Raw genomic sequence first — 7,746 nt, 5'->3', positions numbered from 1 at the left:
ACATGTACTAGCTTGCTGCTGAGCTAATTAGTTTAATCTTGTCTAATAGCACTGCATGTGTAGATACAAGATGGTTACTGGATGTGTCTACATGACACACTGACTACACGGTCATTACTATGCAGTCATTTAGTACTTGTATAAACAAGTGAATGGCTTTTCTGTGATGCTGACTGCAGCAGCCTGAGACTACTGCACAGTAGTGTTGCATCATGGTTGCTGCCACGTGACACTATTGCTGTAGTAGTCTCAGGCTACTGTGGAGTCAGCGTCTCATGTAGACGTGGCCACCATGGAGCTAATTAGTCTACTCTGCAGTGAACATCTCATGTAGATGCGTCCATTGAGTATATTTTGCTGCTAGGCTTTGTTGTATGAGGACAGGGAGGGTAAGGTTTATGTACTATACCTTTTAACATGGTATCAGATAACAGAAGGGAGAAGCTGAAGGATGTAATTACAGTGTGAATGTGTGATTTGGAAGAAGAGTTGTCTAGTGGATATACCACCCATCTGGAAGTCTAGAGCCTGTGTCCTATCCCTAGTTCTGCTACTGGTTAACCAGGTGAGTGCAGGCAAGTCATGTCACCTCTCTGTGCCCCTGTTTTCCCTCACATCTTTGTGTCATCTAACTTTAAGAGCAATTCTGCCCATACTGAGGAAGTACATCATGTTGCATTCCCTTTAGGTGTTGATATAAGCAAGGAATCATTTTGTAGCTGGGTAACAGTACTTACAATAATGCTTCCCCAATGCTTCTCACTCTTCTCATCATGACTAACTTCCCACCTAAATGAACAAAGTTTGGCATAAGTGCTTTGATGGATCAGTTCCCTTCTGCCAACTGGTTTTGAGGAGACTCACTTTTCTCTGACTGTTGCATGCGTGTTAGCTGTAGTCTGTGCCCCAGATCAAATTCACAGAAGGGTTTTGTGCCTCTTTCTCTTCCCAACAGTATCCTTGTCAACATGACACTTTGGCAGCAGTGCTTAGGGCACCAGACACAGTTGCATCCTATTGATTGTATTAGGAGAGAATGGTGAGGCAGCTCTCCCACATCAGATGCTATGCTTTAGGAATAAAGAAATGACTGCTGCTTTTTTACTACAGGACAATGTGACCTCAGGATTCTTTTCTCCGTGGCCTTCTGTGGACCAGTCAGGAAGATCCCTATAGTCAGTTAAACTCTACCCAGATGTCAAGACACAGTTGAGCAGTTCACATGGTATTTGGGGGTTTGAATGTTGACCGTGTAGATTTTCAGACATGGTGAATATATAGCAGCCTATTAAGTCCTCTTGCTGTGAAAGACACAAATGGCATCCAGAAACCCTGTGTGCATACTAACATGGCATCACTGACTTTAAAGAGTATTAATTTGGCAAATGATCATAAAAGCATTCACATGGATAGGGCTCTTCATGGACTAAAACTGCAATTTGTTTTGTGAAATAAACCTGAATGGGATCACAACTTTGACCGATAGAGGTGACTGCATAGATGAAATATAACTAGTGCCTGGCTAGTGATGGCTAGAAAATGGTATTTAGAGGTTTGCTTTTGGGAATTGCCTTGTAGGTAAAGTAGATATGCATTAGAACAATGGTCACAGGCAACGGCAAGTGTTAATTGATTTCTAAAAGCCTGTTTGTACCTTTAAGGCTCACTGTGTCTGATGCAGGCAAGCAGCCAAGCAGACACACAGGCTGGGAAACTGAAGACATGTATCACATTGTTCCATAACAGCTAGGTGTTTGCTTTGGCATTACAACGAAAAAAATAGTGCTCTGAAAAATCAATTAAGTGCATATTAAGTAGAACAAGAACCAACTGGATGTGTTTACACAAGATGTTTACTATGCAATAGACTCGCTGCCCAGTAAACATCTCAGTATCTACACACGCACCCCTATTAGGCTGGAATAAACTAATTTACTCCTTACCAGGATAGTCCTTGTAAATATAAGTACTTGTAAATACAAGTACTATGCACTCTGCTGCGGAGTAAAAAACTCTGCAGCAGCACACGTGTATATGCTGGACGGGCTGGCTGGAGCACAAGAGTTCTCCAATATGGGGGCTGCCTGCTAGCTAGCCCCATGCTGAAGCACACTTGTGCCCTGGCCAGCCCCTCTGTAGCATGTTAAGCCAGGGGGAGCAGCCCTGGGCTGGCAGGCTGACCCGTGGGACCCGCTGCCTGCCAGGGCTGCTCTGCCTCGGCTCAACATGCTACAGTCCTAGGTACACATGCAGATACACTCCCGGCAGCAATATGTTTTGGAGCAATAAGATCTGGAGCTTATTGCTGTGCATTAATAAGCACATGTAGATACATCTACTGAGTGATACATGCCAGAAAGTAGGAGGGATGATCAGAGCAGTGGGTGATTCCAGAGCAGTGGTCTCCAACCTTTTTAAAGAGATTACCTTTGGCATTTAAAAGCAACCCAAGATCTACCGTGTACTGCTGCCACCCCTCTCTGCCTTGCCCAGCAGGTAAGTCTGTGGGGTGGGAAGGGGGAGGGGGCAGATTGAGGCAGAGGGAGAAAAAAATATTTTGGGGCACTCCTCCCCAGCAGGTAAGTCCCACCTGGCCAGGGTCCCACTCAATTTATCCCTGCTCCTGCCTCTGCGGCACTGTCCCTCACCATGGGGGCCTTAATCTAGCCCCTGCCCCTTCCCTCCCCCACGGACTGACCTGCTGGGCTGGGGTATACGTGTGATTCATGCAGGCACTCAGCCCCCCCACCCCAGCCTCAGATCAACTCCAAGATGCTCTGAGATCTACCGGTGGGTTGAGATCCCCTGGTTGGTGACCACTGTTCTAGAGGGATTCCTTGGGATTCAGTACTATACCCGAAGCTATTTAATGCTTTCTGGGATCTAGGAATAAACTATGGCAGACAGCATTTATGCAGAACTGGAAATAATGATGATGATATGGTAGCCACACAGAGTGATTGGGATCTTTTGGTAAGCTGGGCCAGTTTGAACAAAATGCATTTCACAGTCAAATGCAAACTTGAATGTCTAATAATATGGAATGCAAGTCAAACCTCCAGAATGAGGGACTGTATCCTGGAAATCAGTGAATGAAAAAAGGACTTAAGGGTCATGAAGGACAAGCAACTTAAGATGAGCTCCTAGTATGATGGAGTGACTAATATGATCCTTGGATGTGTAAATGTGGGATTAGTGGATTTGGGTGTGAACAAGCATTTGAATCACCTGACTCAGGCTAGGTGGCTTGCTTTAAGCTACCTAAAACTGAGTCAGCTTCTCCCACATGCAAGTGTTTTCCCAGGCAAATGGAGATAAGTAAGTCAGGGAGGGAGGAGCTGATAGGATTGTGGGGGCCGGCGGGCCCACAGTAGGGGTTGGAGCATCCACAGGAGGGCTGGAAGGTTTGCAGTGGCGATGGCAGGTCTACAGGGGTGGGGCTGGTGGGGTTGGATGGGTATTTGGGGTGGGGTAAAGCCAGGCTGGGATGAATGGCTGAGCTTTCCCAGCCCCTGGGCTGTGCTGTGGATGTTTTCAGGTGTTTGTTGGGCTGGGTTAATCCATTTTAGATTGGGTTAACCCAGGTTGATCTAAAATTAGGTCACCTCCTGAGGTGAACTAACTTAGATCAGGCATGCCATTTTTAGGGCAACTTAACCCCTATAAATACCTGCATGACCAGGAATGTAGATTGCCCCAACCTTGCTTAGATTGATTCAAATTTAACACTTGTACATACCCTAGGAGTAGGAAAAATTTACCTGTGCCTATGGTTTTGCTAAGGCTGATATTGGAATACTGTATCTAGTATACTATATGCAGAAGACACCAACAGACATGATTCAAGGACTAGAGAAAAGGGCTTCAAGAGCTCAATCTATTCAGCCAATTGGTATGATCAGTGCATGATTTGATTACAGTATATAAGTACCCTCATGGGGAAAAAAACAATTAGTAAATGGTGTTTTAATCTAAGGTCAGAGAAAACTTTAACAAGAGCCATTGACTAGAAGCTTAAAATAGACAAACACAAATTAGAATTTGTAGTAGTGTAATGGGGGGTGCGGGGAGGGGCTAGGGTGACATCAGCCCTGGGCATCAATTTAGAGGGTGTCAATGTGGTCGCTGCCCCCCAGAAATATTTGCCATTGCCATTGGAGTTGGGCAGATACAGACCCTGCACTCATCAGTGTATCTGGGAGGTGGGTGGTGCAATGCCTCCCCCCAGTGGAGGCTTTGCCTTGGGATGCACAGCTTTGTTCCTGGGCTGGGGGGGGGAGAGAATCCATGAATCCCACAAAATTACCTATTTTTCAGCAGTAGCATCCTGAGCCTGCATTGCTATAGGAGCAACTTCAGCCATGGCAGCAGCCACCCTAGAACTCCATCAGGCAAGACTTGACTTCACCCCCAACACCCGCCACTGGTCAACAGAATTTCACACTCCACCCCTCCCAGTGCCACTGGCACTGAAGAAGATTGCTATGCCTCTGAGAATTTGAATTAGAAAGTGTGAGATTAATTACTGAAACAACTACCAAGACAAGAAGTCAATTCTTCCCCTCCTGATGTCTTCAGATCAAGACTGGTTGGATTTCTTGAAGCTAAGCTTGAGCAGGACACAAATAATACTTTATTCAAACACAAGTCATTGGGTTCAAAATAGGGTTGACAAGGTGAAATTAATGGTCTGTGATATAGAAGAAGTAAGACTAGATGATCTAATGGTTCCTGATGGCATTAAATTCTCAGAATCTGTGAATGAAATGACAGCTACTATGGGGGAGGTATGATTTAGTTCTTAGTGAATGAAATTCTAGAAATCTATCAGGAATCTAGGAATGATCATAAATAGTTATTGCTTAATTCACTTCATGCAACTACCAATATTCAGTATGCAAATAAAGCTGATGGACATGCAAAAGGCTAGTTAGGCACCTAGCTGGTCATCTGGATATACAGCGATCAATATGTGCATGCCAACACAGTAACTGATCTCATATTATATTGCTTTAGCTTGCTTCACAAAATAATATCTTTCTTGGAAAAAATTATAGCTGAACTGATGGTGCAATCTTTCTGTGGAATATCTTGGTTCCAAGTGAAGAATTCAGTGACCCCCATGGAAAAATATTTATTGAAAGAAAAGAAAAATAAACTCCAGGAGCAAAACTCTTTATTTATAGATAAGAAATTTTGACTGTGCTTAAAAACTAATGTTTCTCTGTCTCTCTCTCTCTCTCTCTGGGTGCATCTACACATGCACTTTACTGAAGAGGTAACTAATTACCTCCTCTGTAATGTGTTAATGTCTACACGTGTGCTCGTAGTAGGGCTCAGTTATTAATTAACTCTGCTATAGGATAGTACTGTCTGGGATAAGTAATTTGGTGCATGTAATTACAGTGGAGCAGTTACGTGCAACGAAATGCATGTGTAGACAGTGGCTGAGGTTGGCTGGCGTATGAAGGTGCTACAGTGTGGGGGCTGCCTGCCTGCTAGCTCTGCACTGTAGCACCCTTGTGCCCCAGCCAGCCCCTCCAGAGCAAGCTGAGCCAGAGAGGAGCAGTTCTGAGTATGAAGGCTGACACCCCAGACCTCCTGCCAGCTGGGACTGTTCTGCCCCAGCTCAATGTGTAAATGCTGTGCCCGGGAGCAATAGTTGCAGCATGAACTGAGCTGGAGTTTATTGCTATGTGCTAATTGCATGTGTAGATGCACCCACTGTGTTCTTCTCTGCCTCAGTTTCTTCATTTGTAACCTGGGGGTGGTGATATTTATTTATCTGACAGAGACACCAAGAGACTCATTTTAATGGGGTTTTGAGATCCTTGGATGTTAAGTTAAAAATACAAAATGGAGTTGCTATGCTAAAGTAATCCTAGGGGGACGGAGATAGAGAGAGAGGCAGTTTTTTTTCAAAATATGGCCTTCCTTTTATGAATACGGTTTTTAGGCACAAAAAAGCTGTTTTGTGCAAATGAGGCTGTTTACATGCACTCATCCATCACAATACTCTGATGTGGCCTACATCAAACGCCTAAATTGCAAATGCCAAAAAGAGGGCAGCCTAATGAAGACTAGTTTGAAAAGAATGGCATTATACTGCATTTAAGATTAAGGTACATGGGGTTCTGCAGGAAAAGGATGTTTGTAGTGGTGAGAAGTGCCAGAGTCAGAATGCTTGGGGTACCATCTTCACCGCACAACATACCATGCCAGTTAACCTGGATGACTGGTGCTTGGTGCCTGGAAATGAGCACTTGGGTTAGCCTATCCCATGCATGAGCATTCCCACAGCAAAGCCTTACTATGTTACCATGTTGTTATTATTTATTTACTTGCCTCTGTTTGTCTGGGGCATATTCCATCATCCCTTTTGCTGAGATGCTCTAGGATTCTTTCCAAGTCAGTTGGACCAATTGCAGGAGAACTGTTCTTCCAGGATGAACCGAAGGAGGGACAGTGGAAGAATATTAGTGCTTAAGTATCTTTACCAGCAGCCAGATTTTCCTTGAAGAGTTCCAGCCTGAATGAAAGCAGTAGGCTCTAATGTACACCTCCAGCTCTGAGCTTTCTTGCTGGGAGGACAGTAAGTTGGCTAAGACCAGTAAGAGCCAGAGTTAACTCTGCAGCAAAGGCCTACTTCAGGGTTCTAATCTTAAATCTGCCATTGGCTTGAAGTGTGCAACCTTGGACAAGTTACCCAGGCCTCTTTTTGTCTTACATTCCCCCTCCTGTATCTACTGTCATAGACTTGAAATGCTTTGGGATCCTTAAGAGAAAGGAGCCATATAAAATTACCTAAAGTTGCTTATTTTCAAAGAAAACTGGGAAAGTATTTCAGGTGATCAGTTAAGAGTTTAGAAAATATACTGCAAGTGTTATTCAGGGCCAGTCTATTAGCATGGATGCCAGCAGGCACTCTCTTCATCAGTTACACAGAGAATGAATGATTTCACACGTCAATGCCATCTTTCCATCAGTGCCCTATAAATGGAGCCATAACAACATCCTGCAGTCTTGCTTGGATGCTTGCAATTGTTTAAGAATCAGAGCAGAAACTGGCACTAAATCATAATCTTTACCACTTGAAAATAGGGTGTTTTTTTCTTTAAAATAGAGCTAAATGTAAGTCTAGCCACTTCTGAAAGATACTGTATCTCATTGCTGTGTAATAACATTTCCAGATCAGTTCATTCTAATTCGAATGAATATTTTAAGAAGACAGGAACAGATCCTCAATAATTACAGGTACACCAGTTTAATTTTCAGACTTCCTGCAAATCTGTTGACACCTGGTAATAGTGGTATTTGTTCATCACACTGATTTTAGATTTCCTTGCTGGATTGGTACACCCAATGCATTGCATTGCTAATTCTGTCCCAGCCTCCCTTCCTTTTTCAAAGGCATATGAGAAAACATTTTTCCTTGACAACTGTCTGCCTGCAAATGCATCCAGACAGTGTATTTGCAGGCATTGTTTTCACTGAAGAAGGCATTGGTGGCATTAGAACCTTGAATTTTGGGATTCCTCATAAAAATAGGCCATTTTAGAAATGGTGTTAAGTACTGTCCATAAACCTTATGGCTGAGATCCTTAAAAGGTATTTAGGTACCACACTCCCATTAATGTTAGGTGCCTCTAAATATCTTTAATGATCTGGGCCTGGTTACCTGATTTTTAAATCCAAGCCCCTCTTTTTATAATCACAGCTTGCTTTCTGTACATATCAGCAGGCACA

This window comes from Gavialis gangeticus, unplaced genomic scaffold (genome assembly GCF_001723915.1).
Source record: "Gavialis gangeticus isolate Ggan-Ray unplaced genomic scaffold, GavGan_comp1, whole genome shotgun sequence".
NCBI lineage: Eukaryota > Metazoa > Chordata > Crocodylia > Gavialidae > Gavialis > Gavialis gangeticus.
The sequence above is the reverse complement of the archived record's forward strand: the minus strand, read 5'-3'. Positions refer to the sequence as shown.